The sequence below is a fragment of the Notolabrus celidotus genome, chromosome 2 (assembly GCF_009762535.1).
Source record: "Notolabrus celidotus isolate fNotCel1 chromosome 2, fNotCel1.pri, whole genome shotgun sequence".
NCBI lineage: Eukaryota > Metazoa > Chordata > Actinopteri > Labriformes > Labridae > Notolabrus > Notolabrus celidotus.
Window position 1 is genome coordinate 34,646,261 of NC_048273.1, and position 16,192 is coordinate 34,662,452.

Genomic DNA, 16,192 nt, shown 5'->3' on the forward strand with positions numbered 1-16,192 from the left:
CTGGATAAGTCCCATATTTGTTTGACCCGTCCCACTGGCCCGTGTAGACTTTGGTCCTCTGTACAGCATTAAATCAACATACTTTAACACCAAACCAGACAGTAAACTAGAGCAGAGCGTCCAGGAATGACCTATAGAGGGAATACCTCTAAAGTCTTGTTTTGGGAGGATTTGAGACAACTGGCACCTATAACTTAGTCAAAGATCTTCAAAGACAGTTAACGTCATAGACCCCTCTTTATACCAACCTTTTATCATGCCTCAGCCATGAATTTCATTTCCACTACAGCCCATTGTCTGAACCCCTGTGGGGGGAGGCCATTTCTTTAAATATCCTCAATGTCACTGCGATGCGGCGTAGGTCGGCTCAGGGGCCTGCAGACCGGAGCAGTGCTCCCCTCTCCCATCCCGTCCTGAATGCTGAGCTCACAGTCAGAGATAAGTGCTTCTCCAGAGATGCCCCCTCTCTCTCAAATTGCCGTCCACATCTGTGTAAGAATGTCCAAGATGTGCATGTTTAACATGTGACCATTAATCACAGCAAGACAGTCAATTAAAGCCATCAGAGCCATGGGGGCTGGAGCCAGGAGCATGTGCTGGCAAAATAATACCCAGACACATCAGAGGACACTTTCTGCTCTAAGTGTGGCTGCAATTAATCTACAATTTCTCAGATATTCTCGGTCAAGGGTGAGGAGGATATTCTCCGCTGGACCAAAGAGTGATGGCAGCTCACTTCTGATATCTTAGCATCGTAAATTTCAGTACTGCGGTGAATATATCGTCAGTTATTAAGTCTTTATGTCCTGGTATGACTTCTAAATTGTCATGTGAATCATATATTTTAAAACTGAAGGCTGGATGATAATTCAGTTTTGCTCTTTATTTAACCTCTATGATCTTACTGTGGTATAATCCTAAACATTTCTGTTATCTACAAAAGCATAAAATTAGATTTTTAAGCTGAAGACATAAAGAAAGCTTATTTAAAAACTACATAACAGTATAATATAGTTCATAGATTTAAATGTCTGTTAAATCATTAAGTTTGACTTTGTACACTATGTATTATTATTATTATTATTATTATTATTATTATTATTATTATATTTTTGCCAGTTCTGTTTATTGAACAAAATTGAATGACATTATAATTTGTGTACAAGTTTAATTTTTTTTCCATTTAAATGGAGAAAAGAAAAACACAACAATGAGACTGGGAAAACGACATTCCCAACAGGAGAAACAAGGTGCATACATGTGCATAATTATTATAATTATTATAATTATATGAGGTCCATAAATACAGAATCAATTATTATTATTATTATTATTATTATTATTATTATTATTATTATTATTATTATTATTATTACATAAAGAACAACAGAAAATATTTTGTTCTTCATTGGGATAATAATTTGAACACATTAAAAGCTAGAAGTTTTCAGATTCTTACCAACCAACAGCAAATTCAGGAACAATATCTCAAAGGGAAACACTCAATACTTTAGAAGTATTATCAAAATGTTACTCAAGTACAGGTACAGAAGTCTTATCTGCACTCATATAGCAGTTTAATGTCAGAATCAGCAGTTTTGGAGTATTACAGCATCTCTGAGAAAGACCAGCAGCATGCACTTTGTAAGATGTCCCAGCAACATTTCAATAGACTTAAAAGATGGGTCTTGGAGGGACTACTAGCAACAGTGAATAACACAAATTTCATTGATCAAAACAGACACTAAAATTACAGAGAGGTAGCGTTAACGTATGAACTACAATGCTATTATGTTATGCATGTAGGTGCATGCTATTATGTCCCTTTTGGCAGACTGTAGTAACTGCTGCAGGGTCATCCTGCTTCCTGCTGCCACTGATGGAAAGTAACCGCTGCTGCACTTTGAATAGCACATTTCACTTGGAAAAACTCCCAAGCAGCTCAGTTGACAAGTAAAAAGTCACAAGCAAGTTACTTTGACAAGGGAACAAAATTAATTAATTAATAATGTTCTTCAAGGTTGAGCTCAGCATACAGGATCAGCTGATGAGACTGATGTCATCAGGCAATCGCATCACAAAACCCAGCAGCTCTGTAATTTGGAATTAGTTAATCGCAGAAGGCCGATTGATGAAACTAAATCAATTAAGTGAACTACAATGGGTGGCAGCTGTCTGCAGGTTAGTCAACATTGTTTAAGACTCAGGTCTAAAAGAGGTTGTCGGGTTAGCATGAATTGCTTTACATGTATAAAGTGTTTTCAAATGCAACATAATGGAGATTTAAAGAACTAAGAATGCAATTAATCGCAATTAATTATTGGAATCCACTGATTAAATGCATTTAAAAATGTATCTTATGACAGCCCTATTACTATGAAGAAGTAATGCAAAAACATCCACATCATTATCCCTGCATCTCTATTCTCACATCATGTGATTATATCACTGATGTTTTCTCATGCAAGCAACATTCAATTGTAGTGAATCAAGAAGCAACAGATCTTAACTTTACATGGATTCCAAAGTAAACTTTTGCAAATGCATCATATTTAATAAACCCATGATGTTTGTTTGTGAAATGATATTCTGCAAAGTAATCGGTAACTAAAACTGTCCGAAAATGGTCATGAATGAAATAGCACAACTTTGAGGAATAAAAGTGTCAAATTGAAAGATGGAAATTCTTGAGTCAAGTATCTTAAAAAATGACAGAGAAGCCCAGTCTGTGCATTTGTATTTCTATTTACCATGAGTCACTGCTTTGGTAACAGCTCATTTAAGTATGCTCTCTCTTAAAGATAATTATATTCCATCACAATGAGGAATGCATTCCCATAAGACATTTCAACATACACAAAGAGTCAATCTATAGAACCGACATTTAACCACGTGCTTATCCTTCTCCAAAAGACACCTTCAGGTCATCCGAAGTGCAGCCTGCTCTTTTATTTTCTCCTCCCATCTGTCAGCCATGCCTTTGTCATGGGCTCAGGCTATAGATAGAGTTGTCAAGTTGGACCTGCAGGTCACGGGGTTAGGGAACCTCTTCACTTCTGTTGACCTTCAGACAGACAGATTTATACACTGTCAAGTCTCTGCGCAAGACTCGGCGCTCCTGCTGCAGCCGTGCCTCCTGTGATCGGAGACAACCGTAATAAAGACGTCAGGCTCTGACCCCTGTCACTCTTCATTTCACCCGTAATTGTCATGATGGTGGAATAACATAAAGATTTCAAACAAATACATTAGCCAAATGAGGTGAGGTGCAGACTTTGAAGGGTAGCTTCACCGTCTTTCTGTCAGAGACGAGCCGTCTCCAAACACAACTTGACTCATTTGCCGGTATAATCACAGTAAATTACTTGTAGCTCATTTGCAGATTGTTGTCAGCGAGATGGAACGCAGTTTACCCGTTTGACAGCTTAGTTAGCAGTCCAAAGACTTGTGAAATATCACACTCACACCTATTTTCCCTATTTGAGAGCCATGCAGGGAATGTGAGACTGGAAATTGTGAGATTAATTCGAGGTTCCAGCTTCAGCTGCAGCACCCAGCGGGCATGTGTCTTATTTTTCACAATAAGAAAGAGTTCTGACCTTGAATTAAAGATTTTATGTGTTTTACTTTTATTGTTGTCAATAAAAGACAAAAGGGTTCTCTGTAAGATCCATAAATAAGATGTTTTGTATCAAAGCAAGTAACCAAAGGGCAGTTATCACGAGAGCAGAAGGGCTCGGCTAACAAGCTAACAATAAACGTGAATTATCATTGTCAAGGCATCCTAGCATTTTCATTGCTTTTTGTGTGTTACCCCATGTGGGTAAACAAGCGGTTGACACAAGTTAATTATTAATTAAACATGAAGCAGAAGAGAGAAAAGCATGAAAGAGTCCCTAAAGAGAGCTCTAAACAAACGGGGCGTGGAGCAGGTACCAGCGCAACCCCTCTCCCAAGAGTGCTGTCTGTTGTGAGACCGCCGACTCACTAATGAGCTGTTTGCAGAACTGGGTACACAGTGACAATGACCCCTGACCCTCACCCACACCGTCTGGGGAGCAGTGAGGGGTGAGAGAAGAAAAACCTGTCCTATCTGTGCTGCTTCTTCGCTCTCTGCTCCTGGTCAAACGAGTTTTGTGACTCCCTCGTCCGGCTGCACTTCCTCAGATATATCCAAGGAAAAGAGAGCAACGTTTCTTCTCTTCCTGGCTGTGAAATTGACCCGCAGTGCTTCATAATGTCATCATGTTAGGATCTTGATAACACTGGCTGAGCTGCGCAACCACTTACATAATTACTATTGTAATAAGGCCATAATGAGCACATGGAAACACATGACCTCCAGGCACCCCATCTCAATCCTTTTTTTTTTAATTACGCTGATCATACTGTTTTTTTTTCCAGCACAAGTGTTCTTTACAGAGGAAGCCAATGAGATACTAATGACCAGTTTGACAGTTTGATAGTCGTAAAGGGGGAGATGCTGTGTGTGTTTGAGGATGCCAGCGCGTCGTCCATGGAGCCCAGCGACAGTAAAAACCCATCTAATTAACCCTCCTGGTACGACATCATGTGATTAAATTAAACCACATCATCTCCCTCTGGGTTTGCCTGGAAACAAACCCTGACGATTCCTTCGCTAAGCTTTAATTTTCAAACCTGTTTCAAAGGCCTGATGCAAAGATAATTACCAGCTTCATCTCGGGTGGGTTTTTGTTCCATGTGCATGTTCATTAATAACGATAAGAGGTTGGAGGTTAAAAACTCATTTAATTGCCTTTATATTAATGACATTATGAATAGCAGTGGAGCAGTGGAGTCTAATTCTGTCCAGTAGTTAGTCTACATGCAGGGCCCCCTGGAGGGCCGCTCATTTTGCCAGAATTACACCCCGGCAAAACTAGAATTAATGTGCAGCACACTTTAACAGCGATGACAAACATGCTCTCCAGCAAGGAATTATCTTGAGAGATGGCTGCAGAGACTCTCCCTATCCTCCTCTCTGCACACACACACACACACACACACTCTTACACAAACACATGCATAAGCTTGGATTGCATCATGAATTCCCATTTTTGTAAACAAAGTCCAGTCCGACCCATTTTTAGATATTCTATTGCCTTTCAGGGCCCCAGCACTAATTAGACTCTCTTTACCCTCATGTCCTGTAGAGGTGAATTCCTTCCCACCTCTGAAAAGAACTGCAACCGAGCCGGGCACTGATGACTAAATTGTACTCTACTTAGGAATAATGATAATGAAAATGCCTCTCAGCCAAGCCATTCCAGCCATGAATATTGCAAAGAGGTAATTTCAGTGAAGCGTTGGCATTTTAACTAATTTAAATTCCTGTTATCTCCTCGACTTTTTGGCCGGTTTTATGGCTGCTGGAGCAGATTTAGTTGTGTATGCATTATGGCCACAAGAGCCTAACCATACATCTGAATGCTAATTAAACATCTGAATAATCATCTGAAATAGTGCTGCAGCATGGGAAATGCTGCTCTGCTGCATGTGATGCTAAGATCTTAGCATCTAACCTCTGTTTCAAAACAGGAACAAGCATTGTTTTTTACAGAATGAACAAGGCTCTAACAGTAGCTTTATCTTCTCTGACATCCTTTTGTCCAATCATGTTGTCACAATATAAAAGTGCAATAGTCAGGACACTGGTTTGGCTCAGTTGGCAGAGCAGGTACAGAGGCTGTAGTCCTCGTCACACTGGTTGTTGGATCATTCCCAGTCCTGACAGTATTTGGTGCACATCATCCTCCATTCTCTCCCTACATTTTCTCCCTCTCTCTTTCAAGCTGTCCTTTTAAATAAAGCCAAAAAACACCCAAAATAATGCATGCAAAACATTCAATTCTGTATGATACTCTTTTTCCTTCTCTAACAATCTTTTGAAACAGCTGATGAGCTGTTTAGAATGGACATCATGAAATGTTGAGAGATGGCTGAATCAAGTTAAGTCAAAAAGATTAACCCTCAACAATCAATGTATTGTATCTTTTGTCATTCCACCAGATTCATGTATCTACAGCTACACTGTTGTTTACTAATTCTTCAGCTGTTTATCTATATAGAAAAGGTTTTGAGTTAACTTTGGTCAGAAATGTGAAACATTTGCTATTTTTATTATTCTGAATTGTGAAGACTTGCTCTCCTTTCTTTATCAAAGTCAATGTCAAGTCTCTTGGTTTGCTAACTTTGGGTGTCATTTGGTGCTCTGAAAAAAAATAGAGGAGCTTTATTTCACTATTTATTTTTAAATGAAGATCGTTGATTTGTCAAAAGTTGTAGTCCTAAATTTGTCACTCAGAAAAACAAACAAATGTGGAATTGTTTACAGCCTAAGGATCATTTTGCCATAAAAATAATACATGTTGTGTTTTTCTACTGAATGCAAATCAAGTTAGTTTTCTATTACTGTCAGTGATTTTAAAAATCATTGTGATGTGAACCTCTTTCTGATAAACGCTTGTTAGCATTGGTGGAAAACCTGTAAATGTTCACTGTAGTGTGTAAATGATGGTCCTTAATTCCCTCTTAATTATTTCTCAGCTCCCCTTTCTTTACTCACTATCACTCCCCTCTCTTCTGATCCCCTCACTGTGTGAATGAAGTGAAAGTTGCAGCATTTGTAGCATAATGATCCTAACTAAATAGCACAAGGAACTTATTAGTTTACAAGTATCACCAGCCAGAAATGAGGCCAAGGGGGGATGATGAATGAGTATATTTCCCCAAGCAAAAGGCTGACCTGGTTACTGCCTTCTTCCTCCCCTTCCCCTGTGCCAAGTGGGCCACCATTTTTCACCGGCCTCACACTTAGCCACGGACAGGCTTATTTGGGCCCATGCTAACAGTAGCCCTGACCTGCAGCCTGCCGCTGCCAGCCTCCCTCTGCACTCATCCGAAAATTGTAATCCCTTCGCTGGGGCCCCGTAATTTGATCAAATAGCAAGCACCCTTCCCCACCACTTATTGGCCAATTAAGTCAAGTTCTCACGCAGGGGGTCCAGCTGGCTCGGTGTTATCTGGGGATGAATTGATTGAAGCCATTCCACATCTATGAACCCTACTTTAATGATGTAGGTGATAATACTTGTAATTCTTCTCAGTCAGGGGACTCATGGGCGCAGCTGTTACCGCAGTAATCCTTGTCCTGATACACTGAAGTACCAGCGAGGCATTAATCTGTCTCTCAGATTCTCCTCCGCCAGGTTTTTCTCCACCACGCTCCTGCTTTTACTGCCGTCTTGTAGCTAATACTACATCTGTGAAATGTGACATTTGAAGATGTGCGTGAAAAAAAGAAGGAAAAAAGATGAGGCGTAACACACGATTGAGAGGGATTCCATGTTAATGATTATGCCTGCATTCCCCAGTTTGGGCCCTGACCACTTTGTTAAAAAAAGACACTCACACCTCCCTCCACCCTCCCCCTCCTCCAACTAAACCATGACAACTTAAGAAGGATAGATTTAAGGGTGAAAAATCAATAAATACATGCATTAGTTTCAAAGGCCGACATTAACATTCTAAAACAGACTTCTCTTATAATCCTGCCTCTAGCCATTCAGTCAAAATATCAAATTATCATAATGAGGTCTAACTGCATATAAATGCTGAGCATTAAAACCAAAGAAAGAGGTTACACATAATAAGATACATTTTTATCACAAATTGCACAGTATGTTGTATAGGTACATATTTTTATAGATTCCTCCCTTCGTATTGTTGCAATAATTTGCATTGTACCACATTTCATGGTTATTAACACGCCCCTGTGACAGTGAGAATAGGTATTCATAGAGCAGAGGCGTCTTGTCTTCAAGCCTTTGTTTTACACAGCTCTTCTTCATAAAGGTGGAATACTTTGTCAAAAAATTAAAAATACAACAGATGACCTGAATTTGAAGCACATTATGCACAAAGGGGTTGAGCGTGCTCTTAAGAGTGTCGACGTTGTCTTTTAACTTAAGATCAGAGAGTGAGAATTGCATAGAAATTAGTCTGAAAGGGGAGCCATCCCTCCGAAGTTCCTTAGGAAGAGATGGGTGAGCAGAGGTTATCTTCTCAGCCGCTGGGACCTTGACAGGTTCTGTTTTTAGTTGAATCGCTGCAGTTTTTTGTGCTTTGCAGAGCCATACACTTTGGCTGGTCAATAAAGCACTCATGGTTATAAGGGGGATAAGGATAAAATAATGTTGATAATGATGATAATATTTGGATATTTGCACTCAGCATGGCTTAATCTATATTTCAGCATGAGAGAGAAAAAGAAAAGAGCAGTTGGGCTACTGTTTTTTTGCTTCATGCAAAGTACACACCTAACTCCCAATTACTGTAGAAAGTGCAGATTAAAGCTGTGAGGAGGGTTTAGCTGGTTGTTGAACAGGCTGATTTAACAGTGAAGCCTCATCATGTTCTTAAAAAGCAAACAAGACCATCCAAAACAAGACAATTTCTATAATGTCATTTCTGATACCTGTAACTGCAGTGAGGGGGTAGGTGTCAGACCAGATGTTTGACTGCACACTAAAGAGATAACCTGTTTTTTAATTTGTCCACCACAAACATTCACAGTGAGTGATCCATTTCACTGTTAGAAGAAAACTGGCTGAACTGTTTCACCAGAAAACACTATTCACATATGTACAGTACAGGACCAGTGAAGAAATGAGAGGTGTCAATTTGTCCATGGGGGGTGCCAAAATCAACACCAACAGAGCTTTCCTCACAGGAGCTTGAAGGCAGTTGATGTTTTCTTAAAATAAAAACCTAAAACGAGACAGGAGCCTGGGGCACAAAGGGTTAAGTGAACTCCCACTGTCCTCCTAAATTGAAGAAAATATTACAAATATTTTTTTTAGAGCAACTGTGTAAATTAGTGTTAGCAGCACTCCAGCTGGCAGCCCTCAACTCAGAGATCAGACATTTTTTGTGAAGCTAATTGATTCAGAAATTTTAGTGGTTTTAATATCTGGGTCTAAAAGAGGAGACCTATTCTGAAAATACAATTCCCTTCAAAAACTTTCTAATACTGAACATTTAACAATCCGTAACCCAAAAACAAGCTCATCTGTTAAAAAAAATCTAATTAGGAAACGCTCCCAATTTTTAACCTGAAACTGTTTATCAGTGTTCTTACTGGTTTGAACTTCTGTGTCTTGTTTTGAAAACAGGGAGCTGTCTGCTGCAGCTCTTATCAGATACACTGTGAAGAATGAAGACTTAAATACATTCTGAGCCAAAAACAAACCGAGGGCCAAATATTTTTAACCTGAAAGTGCTTCATTTAGAGTCTTATCTTTGAAAAGGATGAGACAGCAGCTGAAAATTCAGTGTCTGTCAAAAAACCTGGTGAACAATGAACACTGTAGATTTCCTAACCAAAGAAAGCTGAGCTAACGTTAGCAGTTTAGCTCTCAGCTCCTCCTGATACCATGCGCATGTTTAAAAATAGCTTTTTCAGTGTTTTTAAGGCTGTGATTGTCTTCATTGCACGAAACACATCCTTAGTAATTAGTGGTGGACAACTTCAGTGCATTTTGTAAAATACATATTCAGTTTGCATTTTGAGCTGCCAGGATCCCTCAGGCCTATGTCCTGACCAAGATTCAACTTAAAGCTCCTGTAGGGATCGGCGCACTCTGTGGACAAAGTTTTTTTTGCTGTTTTTGTCCTATTCATTAGTATGGGACTAGTATACATCAGTAGTATATCTCTTTACTGAAAACATCTCAAATGTATCACTCATCATTCATTTTTGCAGTCTAACATGGGAAAGTGATTTCATACATTAAAGATAACTGTATAGAAATAGTCACTCTTCTTGTTGATGGTCTTGTTTTTTTTTTTTTAAGGTCATAAGGAGACATTGCTATTATTATCAAAACCAGCTAAAAACTCCTCACAGGAATTTTAAACTGGCAACATTTCAAACAATATGTAATTATTATCAATTCTGGTCAATATAGTAAAAACAATATGATTATTTCACAACCAGATCACACAGCTCTATCAGACACTCACAATCTGTAAATAATAACATGCTGGGTGTGCCCTGAGTGTCCATCAGGGTCATGATTAGAATCCTCAGGGGTGCACAGATCTGGTGGGGTCAGAGGACACCAAAGCCAGGTGGACTCTGGGACATATTTATTAAGGGAATGAGATGATATAGACAACACTTAAAAGTAACACCAACAAGGGCAGACACCTGCAGGCCAGCTGCTGCTCTGTGGGGCTGACAGCACTCACCTGCCAACAAAGAATGAAAACATATCCAGCACAGTTCATTACCCTGCATCGCTTCGTGTCTCTTCCTTCAAATGCTGTGCTGGGCATTTACTGTCTGGAAATAATTTCCACATATTAACGTTCACGAGGCAGAGCATCCATTTATCTGTGCCATTAAATTTACATTGCCAACTTTTGTAAAATGTATTCCCCTTAAAGCGATTGTGGGGAAACATAAAATCTTACATTTTGTATTATGTGTGTAAACTTAAGTATACTGATAGAATTTGCAAATCACTCTAAAAATGCATTGAATAATAATGAATAATACATAAAGTGCTGAGCAAATTATACTGGTGTGAGCTCCAGCGTGCCCCACTCTGAGTGTTTTCGCTGAATGCCATGAAAGATCTCGACGTTAAGGATGAAGTATTGGGTGAGTAAGCAGTACTAGCAAGCTGGATCAGTCTCATGGTAAACAATTTAGCGTCTGGAGGAGGAGGGGGGGTGGGTGTACAGTAATTACTGCTTTCAGTCTCATTTAGAAAGCCTGTTGGCGCTCGGGAGCATGATGTCACTACGATGCTGGATGAGTTTCTGGATTTGTGATGCGCAGAGATGAACAGAGATTTAAGTGACAGGACATTTGAGTTGTCATGCCAGCTTTGAACACTTGCTGTTTATTCCCCCTTTACTTTGCCCCCTTCTCAGACAGTCACGATTACTTATGTCTGAACACATATCGCCCGGTTAAAGTGCTACTTTTTGGTCTCAGAAATGTGTATGTGTGTTCTTACATGTGTGTTCTGGGGAGGTAGAAGTGGTAGATGATCAGCAACCTTGAAGTCTGTTTATGTCTTCGGCTGGGTTCATTGGAAAATCAAATGAAAACCCACATTATGTACATTTATGTACATACATTGCAAATTAGCAAAGCGGGGAAGAATTGCATATTTATGTGTGTGTGTGTGTGTGTGTGTGTGAGCTAGTGTGCATGTGTGTGTGGCTGCAGGATAAAATAAGCAACAAGCATTTTGGGCTTGTAAACACAAGCATAGAGGAGCGTCTGTTGCTTTGTGCCCTTATTATTTTTGGCAGGGTTGCATATGTTCCCCGCGCAGAGCCGAGCTTGATTATCATTCCAATCAACAGAGGTGGAGAGAGTCACATTAATTTGTAGTAATTAATAGCACTGCTGCATCTGACAGCGCACGCTAACGAGACCCTTTGATTGTTTGGATCTCTAAGTGTGCCTCTCCTTGTTTGCATCACCTCGGAGGAATTCGTAATATCAAACGTTAGCGCTATCTGATACTTGTCAAAATGCAATTTATAAAAGTTTAATTCTTTTATTGATTTAGTTTAGGTTTGATGCCTGCAGTGTCAGCTCCCCTGGTAGAACTTAGTGGATTCAAATGCTTGTCACCAGCTCGGCCTCCTTTTTACTGAGAACAATTGCCATAGGCCAGCCCAACAGGCATGGTTTAATTGCCATTAATTAAAAGCATAAATCTTTTTTCTTCACTTGCTCTGCTCTTAAACAGGGCTTTGCGTATCTGCTTTTTTTCTGTGCTTGTCAGAATCCCTCCTGGCTAGTCAGGATTCAACCCCCCCCCCCCCCCCCCCCACTCGTACCCCCCGCCCCCACCATCCTCCCCCTCCTCCCTCCCCTCTTCCTCCCTCCCACCCCCTCTTCTGCCTCTTCTCTGTTCACCAGACGTTTCTGGAATCATCTTTTTAGCACACTCCTGCATGATCTGACATGAAGTGCGGGCAGCATGGTGATATTTAGTAAACCGGCTTCCTTCTTTATTGATGTATAATGAGGTCAAATGAATCCCCTCGTACGCATGCTTAGATGGCTCCTCGCCTCAAATCCTTTCTGACAGCAAGTAAAACAGCCGGCAAACACAACTCCGGCTCCCAGAGACATGGTTGTGAAAAAGCAGGAGAGAGGGAGAGAGAGAAAAAAGCTTTTTTATACCTTGGCAATTTCCCTCCTGTCTAGTCCTTAATTAGACACTTATTACCCTCTGAACAGTGCTGCTCTCCTGCTCTAAGCCTCTAATTCTGCAAATACTGGATGGTAGAATTAACATTAATGCCAGGTTTATTATCAAATGACAGCTCTATTTACTGAAAAGAAAGGAAAACAAGGTTTGCAATTTTTTTGGCATGTTTTCATGCAACTTCTGTTTGAATTGTGTCAATTGTGTTGCAGTTTTAGATTGCTAGTATGTTGGGATGGTATGTGGCGTCCCTCAAAGCCAGTTTAAAAAGAGATCACTGACGTTTTAAATTATCAGCGGTGTCAAAACGATTCAGTTCCCTTTCGTTGCCAAGCCTTGTCCCCTCGCCCTCAGCCCTGCGCCCTCTGCTCCTGGGTGGCCATGTCACCGTCAGCGGCTCATCCGACCACTACGCCCGTTTACGCATATTAGCTTTTTGCCACATCTGCCAGCATTCGCAGCCATCCTCCCCCTCCCCATGCAGCTGCATACATAGTCAGGGCCGAACCTTCCCAGGCCTTATTAAAGCCAAGCGAGCGTTCCAGTTCAGGGTCATTGAGAGAGTGCAGCACATAAATATGTTAGGGCAGCGCTATCAGCCGGTCAGTTTACCGAGGTGATCGATGATGGTCCCAGCACACTCGCCCAACAAACATCTTAAGCGGATGCGGTTTTTGCTTAATTGGGAGCTTTGCAGCTCAGATTCCGACTTATTTGATGTTGATGATGAAGTCCCAGGAAAGCTGGAGGATTCTTGGAAACTAAATGTGTGTGCATGCAGTCTTCATTCGTACGCTGGTCAGAACTGTTACCCGTCAATTTGACCTGCATACTTTCCTCCTCATCTTCCAAGGGAGTACGAACACACACACATACGGATACATACACACACACCCTGAGCTCATTTTTAATCCTTGCAGCACACTGTGAAGGCAGGAGGAAGTTCCAATTAAAATTAAAATAAGCTCTTTTAACGGTCTCTTAAATTGACAACTGAACAATGATTTTCGAATTGGTATCTGTCAAAGGTCTCGGAAAATCCTCAGTTGATAAGGCCCAACGCATCCAATTAGTAGCAGAGCAGGGCCTCAGCCAGTAATGATTTCCAGGTCCCTTAAGATGTGGCGCGGACACTTATTGCAAATTACTGACAAAAGAGCCCTGCTGTATTGATGAGGCGGAGAACAGCCCAGTCTCCATGTTCCCATCAGGTGGACGAGCACCAAGAGGGGCCCGAAGGAGGGCCCGGGTGTCTCTCCCTCTCTCTCTCTCTTCCTCTCTGCAGCCATAAAGTGGCCTCGCTGTGTAGCTCATATAAGGCCCCCCTGCTGACACGGACTCTGAGAGACCAGCCTCTCTTGACATGAGCCCCAGCTCAGGGAAAATGCTAATGCTAACATGAGGGAGGTGTCAGGAGCGGATCATCAATAATGTCTGCAAGTTAACTGCCCTCTTCTAATTATAGCTCCTATCTCTCAGGGCCGCGGGAGGCCGCAGGGCAGCTCCTTAATTGAGCTGAGGTAGATTTCCCTTCCTATCACATCCCGGGCTCCATTGTTTACAGTCCTTGAAACTGATTGAAAGGAATCAAAAGATTGGTGGAGATTCAGTGCGGGGTGTATTTGGTATGCAGGAAGAATGAATAAAGGGGGATGATTCTTGCCAGTCAGGTAGGGATTTAGATATGAAGGCCATGCTATAGCCAGAGGTCATATCATTTATTCCCATGCCTCTGGAATGCTGTATGTGTTATGTTTTGCTTCTCTGTGTTGATGCTACCAGAGGGGCAAATAATATCAGCCTCTATGACACTCTAGTAACTAGCACCGTTCACCTCAATTACAGGAGTTAATGAATAGATAATCACATTTTGCATTTAGATTTGTAGCCGGTGTTGCTTTATTGTAGCTTGTGCATATTTCCTACACCGTCTCTGGGGAGCGTTGCTGCAGGTCTGCAAAGCTCTCAGGCCATGTTAAGTCCCCTGCCGTTTGCACGAGTCTGAGGCTTCCATCCTGCTGTAGGCTCAGTAAAGAAGGTGTTGACCTGGGTGACCTGAACCTGCTTCCATTGGGCGAGGAAGGGCTGCTCCATACTCTGTGCTGCAGGGTCAAATGGTTTGTAGTTTGTAGTTTCCTCTAGTTAGATGTTTGTTGCAAATGACTGTTGAGAAGTGGAAGGATTTGGACTGAAAGCAGAGGAGGTATCTCTGGCAGGGAGGGGTTTGGGATGTTTTTGATATTTTGCTCAAGGAGATGATTGTGCTTCCCTCTCCTTGTGAATACAGAATGAGCTGACTGTTTATTGGTGATTAACATGATGTCACTGTTTGTGTTTATTCATGATACATGTAGAAAACTGTGATTTTTTAAATGTGATCTGCATGGGTTTATTGTCTGTGTGCTGCTGTAATCCTTGTTAAACTTGCAGCCCTCTGCACGTCTGTGTTCCTCTAAGATGAGAGAGGCTTTGATTTCCCCCATCTTTGTGTCACTCTGACTGGCATACTATTTGACAGGTGGAGTTAAAATAGAGAAAATTGTGGATGAAAATTCGTCAGTCTCAATCTCTTGCCCTGGGCTGTAGTCAGCAGAGACAGAAGCCCACTGCTTTGTGTCAAATGTTTATCAAAGGGCCTGATTAAATTGCTGTGTTCAGGGTAACAGCCTAATAGAAAAAAAATCAAATCCTGATTCCTCTGCACGCCGTCCTTGTATGATTGTGAGCAGAATAAAGGCAGAGGATAGCGAGGTGCCAGAAGAAACCTCTGACCAGCCAGCTGTAAAGCAGGCTGGAATATCATATGCCCTTTGTTGTCGCACAAAAAGAGACGTGAGCTCTGAGATCTGTTGTTGTTCTCACTTTCCTCTGTCTTCTCAATCATTCTTTTTTCTCTTCATTGCTGGAGGAAATAAACCTGGCCCCCTTTTGCTGAGGCCGGCCAGCTTCCCCTGGCCATTCCTCTCTGTTTTGTTTCAAAAGGGCAAGGCTCTGCAGCCTGAGCAGTTTGCCCTGCAGTCCCACGCCAGGGGCGATGCTTGCCTCAGCTGCTTCATCACCGGGGGAGCGGGCTAACGTCTCCTGACTGCACTTAGCTGTGTTTCTCTGATACGGTCATATCACATCAGCCTGGGCACATGTGACATTGCAGCTCTTCCTAACTTTAAGCAGTTTGTTGCCTTCCATGTTCTCTTGGCTTTTATCTTCCCCCTTTTTGAGTGATGTTATGATTTGTTGCAATATTTCCTGGCAGCGCTGCTGCCACACGTTTGTGTCGGATAACAGGGCCTATTACAAGATCTCTGGATCTGGCCACTTTTCCCCTACAGGAGACAGGGAGAGCTGGGCCTCCCCCTCCCAGTTTTTTTTTTTCACATCCTTACCCCCGCATTTGAATTTCTAGATAATAGGCTTTGACTTCTGGCTGCACGTTTATGGGTCTTTTCATGTTATCAGCTTAGCTCATAGCGTGGAGCTGAAGAACACAGACTCCTAGTGACAGGCCAGCCAGTCAGCAAGGCGAGCCTGTCAGGATCTCTCATACACTAATGATTTCCCTTTAGTCTATTTTCTGTCTCATTGGCCGTTTCCTTCAAAAACAAAATTGCTCATTTAAATTCTCATGCCTGGGGCATTTTGGTCTTCAAATATTGTTGGAAAGTGAAAGGATTAGGCAAAATATGCTTTTTTAAAATGTTAATATATTTTCTGGTTCACTTTCTCCTCTGAGGCCAATTAGGGAATTTCTGCTGGCTGCATTAATGTCAAACTGACATCCCCAGCTATAATTACACTGTGCTTGAAACCTAACTTTCACTTGTGGGTAGATGAGTGTGCCTCGCAGTGACACAGAGACTCGCTCTGCCAGCTTTTGATCATTTAATCATTGCTTGCTTTCTTTCACTCCTTCCTCCCTCGCTTGCTGATGATTT